The sequence below is a fragment of the Crocuta crocuta genome, unplaced genomic scaffold (assembly GCF_008692635.1).
Source record: "Crocuta crocuta isolate KB4526 unplaced genomic scaffold, BGI_CrCroc_1.0 scaffold159, whole genome shotgun sequence".
Lineage (NCBI taxonomy): Eukaryota > Metazoa > Chordata > Mammalia > Carnivora > Hyaenidae > Crocuta > Crocuta crocuta.
The window spans coordinates 372,862-388,699 of record NW_027533263.1 but is presented as its reverse complement, the minus strand read 5'-3'; the positions used below and the strand labels follow the sequence as shown (position 1 = coordinate 388,699).

Genomic DNA, 15,838 nt, shown 5'->3' with positions numbered 1-15,838 from the left:
ATGCTAGCAGTAAGAGACAAGGTCCCAGAGTCTGTAATTATACACTCAAGGACACTTAATGATAAGTCACCAGTACATGGTGAACAGAGACTTGAAAGAAAGTTGATTTTGCATGATTTAGGGGAAAAAAATAAAAGAAAGGGTGTTAAGGGCTACATTAATCGGGGAGAGTTGCAGCGAACAAGTGTCACTGAAACTCCTTGGCATGTTAAAAGTGCTAGGCTGAGTTTGCCTATGCTCTAAATATTTCCAAATGCCACCATTTTGGAAGGAAAAAAAATCTTTTTCATTGTGAAATCTGAGGTTTGCTGAAATTTCAAAAAAAAACCTTAAGAAAAACATGCAGTTTTTCATCTGAGCCAGCAGTATATTCAAGGTAGAAGGGCCACAGTCAACAATAAGACCCACCCAACTAACAGAAAATATCAACAGTTGACCCAAACTTAAACCTCATGTTGTAGCTCTTCACAACATGGGGAGGCCTTTCAAATAGCTATTTTATTTGATCCTCCCCACAATTTAGTAAGGTAGGTGTTATTATTCCCATTTCAGAGATGAGGACACTTAAGCTCCCCAAGGTTACATGACTACTCAGGTAGTTTCCTCAGTGACTGAGAACATGCATACTGAAGCAAGACCACTTAGGTTCAAGTCCAGGCCCTGCTCACCATTAATTAAGGGACCTTGAGCAACCTACCTTCACTGGGCCTGTCTACGTCATCAAAATACAGACAAATGACAATACTATAGGACTGTTTTGAGAATTAATCAAGTTAATCATTAAAGCAGTTATAAAATTAGAAAGACAGTCTGGCTTACAGTAAGCATTTAAAAAATGTTTGTTTGGAAGACTCAACTCCCAGAGCTAAATATTATAAGGCCAAATGAGGTATCCTTATTTTTAACAATTACATTGCTTCTATGATTCATAATTTTATCAGTAAAGAAATTAGCTATTTCTCACAAAAGGAAAATACATATTAAAAGGAAACCTTGAATTGGATATAATGAGTCAAAAAGGAAGAAAAGGGCAAAAGTTCAAGTGTGGTTTCTTGAAAGAACCCCATTAATTTCTGTTTCCAGAAAAATACTGTACACGATTTAGGTATTTTCAGTCATTTTCGAGCACAATGAAAGGTCAGGCTAAATGGAAGTAATATTTGTGTAGCCCATGGTGACTGTCAGGGAGTCTGTTTCCCATGGCCTGGCCCTTGACGTGGACAATGAAGCATTTCTCTGGGCGAGCGCTGAGGAGAAAGGGCTGTGCCCCCTCCCCCACCCCAGCCCTCCTGTCTCCCTGGGCACCCACTCCACGTGAGCGTTCTGTGAAGGGAGCAGAACAAAGATGCAGCTGGCAACTCTGGAGCGCTGTGGAAAAGAGCAACTTCCCTCAGCGAAGAGGGCAGTGGGGAATCAGCGGAGGGATACCACCAGGACACACACATATTCTTGTTTGTAGTTTCCTGTGGCCATGGGGTACGGGGGTGAGGGGGGGCGGGGAGAAGAGGCTGAAGTACAGAGAAAGTGGCGTTGGGAGGCTAGGAAGGGACAGAGAGAACAACCAATACACAGGGCTGTCAGACCAAAACCATAGGCGGCTGGAGTAACTGTGAAAAAAGAACCAGCCTGCAGATCATAGCAAAGCAGCAAAGAGAGTGTTCTGGCAGAGAGGTTCTGGAAAAATGGACTTGTCAGAGGACCATGAGAGGAGGTACCTAAGACCAGGTATGAGTGACTGCTCAGTCTTTTTCTTGTCCACGGGAGGGACTGGGAGATGGCCACGGTGGGGTTCTGAGCCATCATCTATAGACTGCAGATGTGAAGTAGGCTCATGTTCCTTCCTAGAAATTCCTTCTCAATTCCTGCACCGCCTTCTAAAGCAACATACGAAGCGTGCTTCTAGGGGCACAAGTGTGGACCAGGGGTTCAAAAGTCAAGTGGAGTGTAAAGGAACCAAGTTAAGGAACTCAAGGTGTCTCTGAGATAAGAGCTACATGTGAAGGGGTGCCTGGGCGGCTCAGTCAGTTAAGTGTCCCACTTCGGTTCAGGTCATGTTCTCACAGTCCATGAGTTTGAGCCCTATGTCAGGATCTGTGCTGACAGCTCAGAGCCAGCTTGGGATTCTCCCTCTCTCCTGCTCACTCACACACACTCTCTCTCAAAAATAAATATACATTTAAAAAAAAGGATTACATGTGAAAAAAAGGAAATATCACTTGAAACAAGAACATACTGAGCATTAAAACACGCAGTTACAGACTGCTGTTCAGCCCAGAAGTTCTGCGTGTCACAAGTGTAAAAAAGAACAATAGCATATTACATTTGTATAGTACTTTAAAGTTTATAAAGAATTTTAATACAAGTGATCTGTCCCACATGGATATTTTTTATGCCCCAACAAGACACATTCTTCACATTATAAGAGCCCCTAGCAATTGACTCTATGTTACTGCAAACATTTTTTTAAGTTTATAAATACTACTCATAGAACTTTATCTATAAATATCATACATAAAAGCCAAATGGTGGGTTTTAGGTACTGACTCTATTCTAAAACATCTACTACTTTTCCAGAATGACTAGTTAAATATAATTTACATTAACTGAACTAGGTGTAAACACTGCAATACTCTGCATAGACCATTAAGCATATCTCATTAAGAAGTTTCTGGATTTCCAAACCCTCAGACATTCTAAGGGGGTACTATAGAGGAGTAATTATTTTTAAAAGAATATATTAAAAGATATCCCTCAAGGGTCTTTAAAAACAGCTCTTAATAGCATCAACAGGAAGCATGCTATAAGGTTATGAAGAATGGTAGAATAAAAATGATTGTGGCCTATTTCCATAAAGAAGCAGGGAGAAAAGAAAATAAGCTAAAATTACTTTGGCTTGCTGAGTTAAAATGAACTGTTATGTCATTAGGCGAGTGTCTTATTTACTCTTTGCCCTATATACAATAATAACATGTGTTGTTGAGAGTCAAGAGTTCACATTAGCATTTTTTAATTTAGGAAAAAGGGGAAATTGTAAACCCTAAGGAACAGTTTTCCAGTTGACATAGTTCAGCATGCCTGGAGGGTGATGTGTACTTTGTACCCAAATCTTTATTAAACGTTCTGTCCTTGAGATACAAAGATAACACTTCTGACCTACAGTCAGCAGAGCATTCACTTTTTTTTCCTTCAGCTTTGATGATAAATTTGTGCTGATCTACCTTCTTTTGGTCATCTGGTTTCCTATGTGACAGGCATCATATGTTTGGGGAGGCAGCGGCCTGGATTTGGGAGAGAAGTTGCAGCTTGGAGAAGGGAAGTGAAGCAGAGATCTAACCCTTGGCCTTGGCACCAGGTGCTATTCAACTGACGTGTTAAAGCAAATTTCTATAAAGTAGAAATGCATATTGTCAGTATGGTAAGAACCCTGCAAACCTATTTACATTAAGAAATGCTGTTCAGCTGAAGCTTTTCTTTGGGTATGTTAACTTCTGGAGTAAATTAAGCCTTCTGTATCAATTCCTTCTGTACCACTGAATTTTTACGTCACTCTAGGTTTTGGTTTCTCCAATCCCTTAGTCCCGATCACTCGTCCTGTTTAGGGGTTTGGTGGCCCTTATCACTAGCTGTAATAACTGTGTATTCACTTGGTTACCTGTGTCTTTACCGTCTGGCTCCTCGACTAGAATATTAGCTCTGTGTCATAGAAGATCCCAACCTACTAAAGTTGGGTACTGATTCCTTGATCAGAGTTTATTTGGCCTGGAGTATATCTGGCCCAATATATAATTCATCAATATACAGATCACAGAGAGAAGTGCCTGAATATATTCCTTCTTTCAGCAAATACTAATTGAACATCCCTATGTACCAACAATGGGCATAGCACTGGGCATACGGGTGAATGGAACTTACACTCAGACAGCTAGTGGTCTATTATAGGTCTGGCTGAATATATCATGAGTTATCTTGCTAAATCTTTGAGCAGACCATAGAGAAAAAAGAAGGAAAGAGGACATCAGCTCGTTAATCAGAGTGCAAGCTCACAGAGGACAAAGGCGCATCTCTCCTACTTCTTTAATTTAATCTCCCTGAACTCTTGGTTGCTCTAGGTAAGCAACACATGTCTTCTTATTTGGCTGCCAGAGCCCTCTTCAAGATCTCCTTTCAGAAAGCTTTGCGAAAGTCCTATAAACAATTCTGCTATTCCGGAAAATGTTAATGCTCAAGGTACCCCTTTGAAAGAAAAGGAAAATTCCTTTGAGATTTTTTTCCCCCTCAGTAACAAGGAATGCAATTAGGCCTATACTTGGCACTTTGTCAGTTCCCAGAGCCAAGAGATCTCAGGGTTAGGAGAACAAAGCTACCAAGATGCTTTTGCTATTGACTATGGCTGACGCAAAGTTCAAGGGTTAAAGCCTAAGAATGTTTTACCCCTTGACTTGAATTTCCCATGTAAGTAGCTTCCAAATACCAAAGCTTAGAGGAACCAGAAGACAACAATCTTTTCCATTACTTTATTGAAAAATTATGTATGCTATGATTTATTGCTAATGCTGGACTTTCAAAGCAGTAGACAGGACACCTGCAAACTTCTGGGCAGCAGCTGCCAATACAAGTTTAACATTTCATGGCTCAGCACTTAAAATATGACGAATAATAAATCATCCCTGTAACCAGCATGAGGCACTTGGTTGGTAATGTATTGAGAGTTGGTAAAAAAGAATGAACTATAGATTATGTTGTAACTCAGCACTTTGGAAAATGGAGGCTAAGTAAAACGGTGATTGCTATTACGGTCTCTCTTTCTTCAGTGGTACGCTTTTTCTAAGAAAGAAATGTTTTTTTCAGAGGACTATGTCACTGTGTACTAACAATAAAAACCCTGGTGATTTCAGACGTATATATGTGCTTGAAAAACAAAGAATCTTAGAACTCTTTATAGCTTTATAGGGAATGACGCAAATGGAACAATACTCTATTTAGGTCTGGTCAGGGCAATATTTGAAAGTGTTGTTTAGGGGTGCCTGGGTGGCTCAGTCGGTTAAGCGTCTGACTTTGGCCCAGGTGATGATCTCACAGTTCATGGGTTTGAGCCCCACGTCGGGCTGTGTGCTGACAGCTAGCTCAGAGCCTCGAGCCTATTTCAGATTCTGTGTCTTCCTCTCTCTCTGACCCTCCCCTGCTCATGCTGCCTTTCTCTCTCTCAGAAATAAATAAAACATTTTAAAAAAGTTAAAAAAAAGAAAGTGTTGTTTAACTTGTTTTGGAAGATATTCATCACTTTTTCAGGCATATATTTTTATCATTTTCATTCTTGAAATATAGCAAATAGTTGCTTAACTCTGGCATAACAAATGCTACTTATGAAATGCCGGTCTGGTGTAAGGAATGGCTGTAAACATCCTGTTTAGGAATGGCTGTGATATATTCAAATATATTTTAATAGGCTCCCAAGAGAAAAAAGTTACAGTCCTTCAGTAGTGTGACAACTTGCTGTTAGTACACAGACTCTGTGCACCTTTCTTACATTTTTCCACTTTGGCATAAAATTCCAGGGCAAGTCAGGCTGTCAGTGAAGAGAATATCAGCATTAGGAATGATAAGGTGGATTTAATACCTTCTTTCTAACAAGAGGTCAAGCAGTAGCTAAAGGGAGACATGGAGTCAAACCCTGGAAAAGCAGCCTAAGCAGAAGGATGCCCCTTAGGACCTAGGCATAAATTACCACATCAATGAAAGTGAGTTCAAGGTCAGTGTCCACCCAAAGAAGAACAAGAGAAGCAGCCCAGGCTTAATAAGGTGTGTTGACATTCCATACTTATATTTGATTCTCTTTATATAAATTCCTTAAAGAAAGTTGGGTCGCCAAGCAATTATTGAAACACTACTACCAATTGTAGGTGGAAGCTCACTGGGATCCCTGATTGTCTCTTCTTTTTTTAGGAAAAAATTTTTAAGTTTACTTATTTTGAGAGACAGAGAGAGCAAGCACGCAAGCTGAAATCAAGGGTCAGGTGCTTAACTGACTGAGCCACCCTGGCACCCCAGGGATCCCTGATTTTCTTAGATGGCTCAGGGCATGTGGGACTAGACTTCCTGGGAATGCTGTCTATACTAGGTGACACTGTCCCCTCACCCAAGGATGACTGCTCAAAAGTGATCAGTCAAACTAAATTGGATGAATTAGATTCTCTCTTCCAAGGGCTTCAAACCTGAAAGCGTGAAACAGAGAGTAGAGGTCATTAGTGCTTGGTCACATTAACAACATCTTAGAGAAGAAGAACAAGAACCTTACGCTGTGATTACCAGAGCTTCCTTGGTCGTGACCCTTCATGTAGTTTCATGGTTCCTCCCTCCCTTCAAATCTATGAGATACCTCAGGATGCTTCCAATAAACGATATTAAAATAATCGGGAATTTTGTTTAAGCTAGTCAGTCAGTTTCTGTAGCTTCCAATCAAAGAATCTTGCCAGTTTAAGGACATCAGCACTTTAATAAAAAGTTACATTTCATTAAAGGAGAAGTATAAGAGACCTGATCATCATTGGTCCCATTTGTAGGAAACTCTACATTTTACAGATGCTCTTGTATGTGATCTCTGTAAGGGTTGGAGAAGGGCTGCTGTTATCACCCTCATAACAGAGAAAAGGCAATGCAGCTCAGAGAGGGTAGTGCCTACATGCTGTGGCCTTGCTGCTGGCAAGACGCAGAACCAGGCTTAGAAGCCATGTCTACTGAGTGCTGGTAGTGCCCTCCCATTGCAAGCCATGACTCACATGCCATCTAGCACTTTCTATTACTTTTGCTATGGGAAAGCCTACTTGACGGTAATCAACTTTTTTTTTTTTTAACATACAAAGCCTTAATTAAGCAGATATTTTAGGGGAGCCTGGGTGGCTCAATCGGTTAAGCATCTGACTCTTGGTTTTGGCCCAGGTCATGATCTCACAGTTCATGAGTTTCAGCCCCACATCAGGCTGTGCACTGACAGCATGGAGCCTGCCTGGGATTCTCTCTCTCCCTCTCCTCCACTCTCTCTCTCAAAAAATAAACTTAAAAAAGTTTTTTAAAAGGATATGTTTATACAAAGAATATATATAAGCAAAACTGAAAAACAGAACTATTCTGAGAGAGAGAGAGAGAGAGTGTGTGTGTATCTTTTTAGCTCTTCAACTCCAACTCAGGCTTGAGAAAAGTTTTAATAAAGTAAAATATATAAGCTATTGCCTTGGTGTTGATATTTGCCAACAAAAAAACATTAGGCCTGGAGCACCTGGATGGCTTAGTCGGTTGACCATGATCTCAGTTTGTGGATTTGAGCCCCGCCTCGGGATTTGTGCTGACAGCATGGAGTTTGCTTCGGATTCTCTGTCTCCCTCTCTCTGTCCCCACCCCCACTTACACTCATTCTCTCTCAAAGATAAATAAATAAACATTTTAAAAAACACCATTAGGGGCACCTGCGTGGCTCAGTCAGTTAAGCATCTGACTCAGGTCATGATCTCACAATTTGTGGGTTCAAGCACTGTGTTGGGCTCTGTGCTGACAGCTCAGAGCTTGGGGCCTGCTGCAGATTCTGTGTCTCCCTCTCTCTCTGCCCCTCCCCTGCTCAGGGTCTGTCTCTTTGTCTCTCAAAAATAAACAAACATTTAAAAAAACCCAATACCACCAGGCCTGAGAGGTGCCTCCTTATGGGTAGCAAGCGTACTATCTTCCACATATTTTAACCATTAGCAGGGACTGTCCTTTGAACTACATGGCAGTGGTGTTCAAGATGTTCTTAACATTATCTCCAAATGTGTGTGGTTGTTTATTTATGATTCATACACATGTATCATTATATTAACACATTATATACCTTATAAATATGAACAAAATAGAAAAGAAGGACAGATTTTGCTAATCATGATTATCTCAAGGTAAATACAAACAGGACAAAGTTGATCAATTAACCACAGTGAACATAAATCCACATGTCTTCTAGGTAATTTAGAATTTTCGTGGCTAGACTCTTAGATCTTATTAGATGGTCACAGTCATTACTTCATAATGTGGCTGACAGAGTTCATGCTAAACTCTGTCATTTTCTTGTTGCTTGCAAAATGAAAATTGTCTTCCACTTATGGAAATTCTTTACAGAATCTTTTAAAGATTCTGTTAGATTGTGAGGGTTTGTTAAAACTAAAATATGGAATTTGCAACTCCAGTTAAACAGGCATGATAGTTCACAAAACAACCCAAGTAGAGGAACCTCAGAAGGGAAATCGCCGTGAAGGGGGTGGCCTCGCCTCACTCTCTCCAGGTGATAACTGATCACCTGACATGTGATCAGTATCTGACATGTGATCGCCCACGGACGATGCCAGTGTCAGTACAGTCACCATCAGTTATCATAATGCTTCATGAAAATTAAATGAATGTAAATGAAAGTTCTTATCAATTTCTTTTCCACCCAAATGATTCTTCTCAAGAGCTCCCCAGGGTGTATATCCCACCTGGAGGCCACTTTGCCCTGCAACAAAGCAACAGTTTACTTCTAGAGCAACTCAACAATCACAGGAATCTCTATGCCTAAAACTATGCAGGACAAGGACAAACCAACTCAGGCCACAAAGGAAGTTAGTTAGCATTTAAAAAAAAACTTTTACAATTATGAACTATAACTCACAACTAGAAAAGCACATAAAACATTAATGTTTGGTACAATGTGCTGTATATTATAATTACCAAACCAGTCAAAAAACAGGACCTTGCTAGGACCCTGCAAGTTCTCCAGGTCCTTTCTCTTCCCTAGCACACCCTCCCTGAAGAGGTAACCACTATCCTCATTCTTTTAGTAATAAACTCCTTGCTTCTCTTTATAATTGTAGCTACTTATGTATGTACCCCTTAGCAATAGAGTTTAGTTTCTTCTGTTTTCACACTTCATATAAATAGAATAAGATTGTTATATATTCTTTTGTATCTTCTTCCTTTCAACATCCTGTCTATAAGATATTTCTGTGTTACTGTGTATAGCTCTAGTTTATTCTTTTTTACTGATGTGTAGCTTTCCATCTTATGATCACATCTGCAATTTATTCAGCCATTCTGCTACTTAAAGGTATTTTGGATGTTTCTAATTTGAGATGAATACAAACAATGCTACTAGGGGCATTTTATACCTGTCGCTGGATTCACATGGGTATACATTTCTCTAGAATACATGTATACATGCACATGCATCTATGTACAAGTGGAACTGCTGGATCCTAACATAGTTAAAAAGCTTAATCATAGTCCCTGATTTCAAACTATACTACAAAAACTACAGTCATCAAAACCGTATGGCATTGGTACAAAGAACAGACAGATCAATAGGACAGACTTGAGAGCCCAGAAATAAACCTACACATTTATGGACAATTTGTTTATGACAAAGGAGCCAAGAACATACAATGGATAAAGGACAGTCTCTTCAATAAATGGTTTTGGGAAAATTGGACAGCCTCATTTAAAAGAGTGAAGCCAGATCACTCTCTTAAGCCATACACAAAAATTAATTCAAAATGGATTAAAGACTCGAATGTAGTACCTGAAACCATAAAATTTCTAAAAGAAAACACAGTGTTAAGTTCCTTGACATCAGTATTAGTGACATCTTTGTGGACCTGACTCCAAAGGCAATGGAAACAAAAGCAAAAATAAATGGGACTACATCCAAGTAAAAAGCTTCTGTGCAGGGGTGCCTGGGTGGCTCAGTTGGTTAAGCGTCCGACTTCGGCTCGGGTCATGATCTCACGGTTCGTGGGTTCGAGCCCCGCGCTGGGCTCTGTGCTAACAGCTGAGAGCCTGGAGCCTGTTTCGGATTCTGTGTCTCCCTCTCTCTGACCCTCCCCTGCTCAAGCTGTCTCTCTCTCTCTCTCTCTCTCTCTCTCAAAAATAAACAAAACATTAAAAAAAGAAAAGCTTCTGTGTAGCAAAGAAAACCATTATCTAAATGAAAAGGCAGCATACGGAATGGAAGAAGATAATCGCAAAACATATATCCAATAAGGGGTTAATATCCAAAATACATGATGAACTTACGTAACTCAACAACAACAAAAACCAAACTCTATTAAAAAAAATGGGGGATCTGAATAGAGATTTCTCCAAAAAAGACATACATATATATATAGCCAAGAGGTACATGAAAAGATGCTCAATATCACTAATTATCAGGGAAATGAATTTCAAAAAAACAACAAGTGTTGGAGAGGATATAGAGAAAAGGGAATGCTTGCATACTGTTGGTAGGATTGTAAATTGGTTCTTCAAACAATTAAATAGAACTATCATATGACCCAGCTATTCCACTTCTGTGTATTTACCCAAAGAATACAAATATACTAATTAAAAAAGATAAATGCACTTTTATATTAACTGCAGCATTATTTATAATAGCCAAGATATAGAAACAACTTATGTGTCCATGAATGAATGGATAGAAAAGATGTGGTCTATTCACAAAATGGAATGCTATTCTGACATAAAAAGAATGAAATCTAGCCATCTACGACAACATGGATGGACCTTGAAGTTATTATGCTAAGCAAAACAAGTCAGATGGAGAAAGAGAAATATCATATGACTTCACTCATATGTGGAAACTAAAAAAACAAAAACAGAAACAGAAGAAAAAAACAAACTAGACCAAAAACGAGCTTGCAGATACAGAGAATAGACAAGTGGTTACCAGAGAGGAAGGAGATTGGGGTGGGTGAAATGATGATGAGGGTCAACTGTATGGTGATGGCCAGTAACTAGACTTGTGTCAGTCACTTTGTGGTGTATACATATGTCAAATGATAAACTGTACACCTGAAACTTTTATTTTGTTTTTTGAAACTTCTATTTAAAAAAAGAAAAGAAAACAGAGATCACTACAGCTTACCAAACAAAACCCATAAAACAAATACACCAAAGGGAAGGTTAATTCTAGTGCATCTCTTGGCAATCAATTTTAATATTAACTAACTCTTTTGTAGCCATGATGAAAGTTCATTAAATTACCAGATTTATCTTTCCCTGGATTTTCACACTTGTACATTCATTAAATTTGAAACACGATATTAAATACATTTAACTCTGTTAAAAAATAGTTTGAAAATTTCCAATGAATTTATTGAGGCCAATTCTCTCAACCCCCCTTCTTACATATATATTTTATATATAATCATATTTTTCCTTTAAGTGAGGGCAAATACTGTATCTGTAAAAGGTTCATTCAAATTTTAAAGCAATTTTTACCAAAGGGGTTCAAGTAAACACTCATATTGATCAAACATGAAAAGCCAAAAATGTTAATTCTGTAGCCAAACTGAGGAATACAAATACTAGTAAGAGATGAATTCCAACTTTAGAGTCTCCAATGTTTCATAACTATCATGAATGATCTCCAAATGGAGTGCATAAACAGGACATGCTTAGATGACAATATTATGGCACCAGCAAAATCGGCCTGCTCATCAGTCTCCCATTGTCTTATTGATCCTAAACACAGTAACTAACATTTGCTATAGTGCCAGGTACTTTCTGCATATTAGTTTATATACAATGCTATTTTAATCCTCAAAACAACCCTATGAGATAAGTACATAACCCTTTGTAATAGGTCCCCATCACAAAAGGAAGCGGAGACACAGAGAGGAAAGTAACCTGACCAAGGTCCATGGCTGTAAGTGGTTGAGTCAGTCATCAAAACCAAGCCCTCCTGGTGTTTCAGTCCAGACCCTACTATACTGTCTGGTAACATATTTATTCGTTTTGTTGTTGCCACCATTGGCCTCGTGATTAATTTGATAACACCAAGAATAGTACTCTAAGATCACAGCAAAATGTGTAAACCAATAGGAGGGTGGGGAAATCTATGTACATTTGTTTTGATTTATGAAAATTTTGTGAAAATGACTGTAACCAAGCAACTCTAACTGTGGGAGAGGTAATTAAGAAATGAATTAAGGGATTCAATGGATACCCAAATTAGTCATCAGAGCTCAAAGATCTGGAGTTCTGGTCTATATCCAGCTTTGGCACTTGCATCCAAAATAAACATGACCAGATAAGTACCACAAGCTCACAATTAAAATGGATTTATATGGCTTATGTGTCCACATGGGAGAGGCCTCTTCCTAATTGAATTCGGACACCTCTTCAGTTATTGTGGGCTTCATCTGCCATCTCCCTACTCTTTTGCAACTGTTGGCAATAGGATTATATGGAGGGAGAAATCATTTCAATCACTGATGTCTATAGAGCAAGCATAAAAAGATAAAAGAAAGGCCTTTGAACTGTAATTAGAAAATTCCTTAAGTGTGTTCATGTGACATATGTTTGAGACTATGACCAACTGGTGAGGCGAGTTACAGAATGGACGTCCAATGTCACCATTCTGGGATAAGCAGCCAGTAAAAGTAGTGTTCCAACATGCGATTAGAGTAATCTTTTGCAGGCCGAAACATTCTTGCTTTCCACCTCTAATATGATTAGTGACAGACAGCTGGAGGCATCTCATTCTCCTGACAAAAATATGATCAGAAATGTTTTCAATTGGTATATCTTTCCATCAAGCTGTTTGTTGCCTTCCAGCAAAATAATCAGAGTTTCTGATTATTTGGTATGTTCCAAGAAAACAGTAATTGATTGTGCCCTTGCTTGTCTGATGGGGAGAAGGCTGCCAAAATTTACATAGTAACTCTTCAGCTGCCTTAACCCAAAGAAAAACTAAGCAGGGTGTGTACGTGTGTGTGTGTGTGTGTGTGTGTGTGTGTGAGAGAGAGAGAGAGAGAGAGGGGGGGGGGGGGGGAATCTAGCCAGTAGTTTCCATAATAATTCTCTTTGAACAACTAAAAACAGTGTTTTCCATGGTGATTCAGATTTCAAATATGAGGAAGTAAAATTATTCTATTCTACTCATGGAAAACTACCAACTCCCACCAATGTTAATGGTCCTTTTCAAAAAGTTATAGTCACCTTACTACTGAAGTTTCAGGGTTATAGAAGGAAAATCAAATTCAGATTAACATTCATGGAAATATTCAGGTGCAATAAGACCTCATTCATTTGGACTACTCAATTTAGAATCTACAGTCATTTGACAGTTGTCTGGACCAGTGATGATCTTTTCACAATGGCTTGCTAAGCAAATTAACTTAAATGAGCAAGATTGCTGGGGGAAAATAAAAATTCAGGTAAAGTATAGTGAATCAAAAATAACAACATGCTTCCTGTACAGCAAACACTTTAGATGAACCCATTAAAATATCAGTGACTGATAACCATAATAATTACCATTTAATTAAATGTCAACCTTCTATAGCTCACATTACCTACATGAGCTACAACTATCCCAACAACTCTGCAATATCAGAGAGGAGGAAACTGAGGCTCAGAGAAGCAGGTAACATGCAAAGACAATCACTAGGCAGCCAAAGCAAAGAATGCAAAGGCACGTTGTCTGGCTCAGAAGCCTGTGTCCTTTCACCCCAACTCAACACGGAGTAAGCACTGAAGTAACTTCTAGAGTCACTGCAGCAAGTTCTTCAACAACAACAACAACAACAACAGCAAAAATAGCAATCATGGCAAGGAGGGCTAGCCAGGCAGTCTGGCTCCAGAGCCTGCCACTCTTAGCCATAATTCCTTTCTACATCACAAGGGCATTTATAAAATGCCTTTTGGTACATTGAAATACTTTGCATGCATAAAACCACTCAGAAGAGATCCACAGAAATGCCGATGGAGGTGGAGAAGGGGGATGCAGGTGAGGTGGGAGTGCCTTGGTCCGCTACCCCTCCCCCATACCCCATGATGAGTGACTTCAGTGTACATATCTATAAACAAAAGCCAGTGTTGAGATCCTGAGAGGCTGATAAGGACGTGAGGAGGCTTCTGGGAGTCCGCTGCACGGCAGGGAAAGCTAGCTGTGGGCAACGGGGGAGAACACGGAGAAAGGAAGGAACATCTCTACTTACCCAAGAATCCAGAGATATTCTTGAAAGCAGCCTGCGTTTTGGAGTGCTCTAGGGAAAAAGTAAATTTGGGAGGTCAGATCTCACATTTAGCAGCCACTCCACCCATTTCCATCCCATCACAGCCAGGCACAGAATCTAGACTCAAGCAGACATGGAACTGGTCCTTACCTGTGACTTAATAGCTAGTAGAAAGAGCAACCTCTCTGTGCCTCAGTTTACTCAACTGTAAGATGGGAAATAACAACAGTACCCTCCCTCATGCTGTAATTCGTACCATGAATTCAAAACATAACACTACTATTTTCGTAAGTATAATAGCTAACATTTAATGGTTGTTTAGACAGTGCCTAGCACTGCTCTAGGGCTTCAAATAAGCTAACTCTTCAACATTTATCACTGGCATTCTGCAGATGTAGAAAGTGAGGCACCGAAAGGTCAAATCATGTTTCATAAAAGTATCCCCCACAAGTGGCGGGGACATAGGACCATCTGGCCTCTGAAGCTGGATGCTACATAGTGATATCCTGCTTAATCTATACAAGTAAATGTTAGCTATTGTTATTATTGTTGTTATAATGTTCTCCCCTCCGACCCCAGGGAGCTCACCATTTAGCTAGTAACCACTTAGGCACAGAGATAGGTGCCAGGATCATAAGTCAACCAACCAATCACTCACTAAGTCAACAATCTCTTCAAGTGTTCCCTGAAAATCCCTGTGTACTTGATGCTCTGTTAAGCACCGTGTGGAGCTTCAAGGGCTCTGGCCACTGACCCTTCAGTCAGATAAACCTCCACAAAGCAAATGGGGAATGACAACAAGGAAGGAGCATAGAAAGGACAGGAGAGGGTGGTGTCAGGACACTGCATGCTGTGACTGGCTCTGGCACTAGCTCTCTTGGTGGCCTTCTCCTAGTCAGCTGACCTCACTCGGTTTCATCTTTAAATGAGTGGACTGACCTAGAGGTTCTTAAGCCCTCTTACAATTCTATTTTCTCTTTCAATTTGACTTACTTTCTCTCAACAGTCCATTTTTGAGAGAATATATTAAAACCCTTCATTCATTCAACAAGAACTGACTGAACACAATGCCAGGCACTGTGAACAGTGCTCAGGATATTAACAAAAGACTTGAATTAGCTTTGTGAGCATGATCCAGTCCTGTCATGGAAATCTCAGGGAAGATGGCAGCCCTGAGGACAGCAGCACATGCCCATTCTACCTCATCGGAACCTTGGGAGTGGCTCCAACGAATTTTGCACCAATCCAAAACCCAGGGTCCCACACTGGGCAAGGGGGTGCCATGCTAAGTATGATGGGGCAGATAATAGTATCAATGAAAAATAAGGCAGAAACTAGACAACCAGTGAAATGGGTTGAGGGTCAGGTCTGTTTTCTAAAAGTAAGTGCTGTATGCAATAAACCAAAGAGATGAAAACTCAGTTGATACTTTACTTGACTTTCTTGACTATATTGATGTATACTAATGGCCACTTTGAGGGCAATCTTTTATTTTATACATACCATGTATGTATGCACATGTGGCTACTTCTTTGAGAAACATTTATTTTGACATAAGATGCTACTGACTTTATTTAAAGATCAGTTCATCACACTTAATATGTTTGCTTTCACAGAAATTCCTCAGAGGGGAATAATTCTATGAGTATAACACTTTCATTAGAAAGAAACTGATTTAAAATGTGCTTTTCAAACTTTTGACAAAAACAATTTTCTGACTTTCTTTATGGACTAAAAAAGGCAAACGTTGTGGAGACAATGTAATAAAAAAATGTGAGATATCAAATGAGCTATTAAACAGTTACAGATATAACTTTTAGTAAAGA

At 39.5% G+C, this 15,838-nt stretch overlaps 1 protein-coding gene across 3 annotated transcripts in view; it reads right to left on the bottom strand.

The window, feature by feature from the left end:
• The window catches only part of SPATS2L (spermatogenesis associated serine rich 2 like), a 170,121-nt gene that overhangs the window by 134,615 nt on the left and 19,668 nt on the right, over positions 1-15,838 (bottom strand). For all 3 annotated transcript variants that reach the window (XM_077747593.1, XM_077747592.1, XM_077747591.1), the window contains exon 2: positions 13,995-14,042. The gene's annotated coding sequence lies outside the window, so the exon portion shown is untranslated. The remainder of the gene's footprint in view (positions 1-13,994; positions 14,043-15,838) is intronic.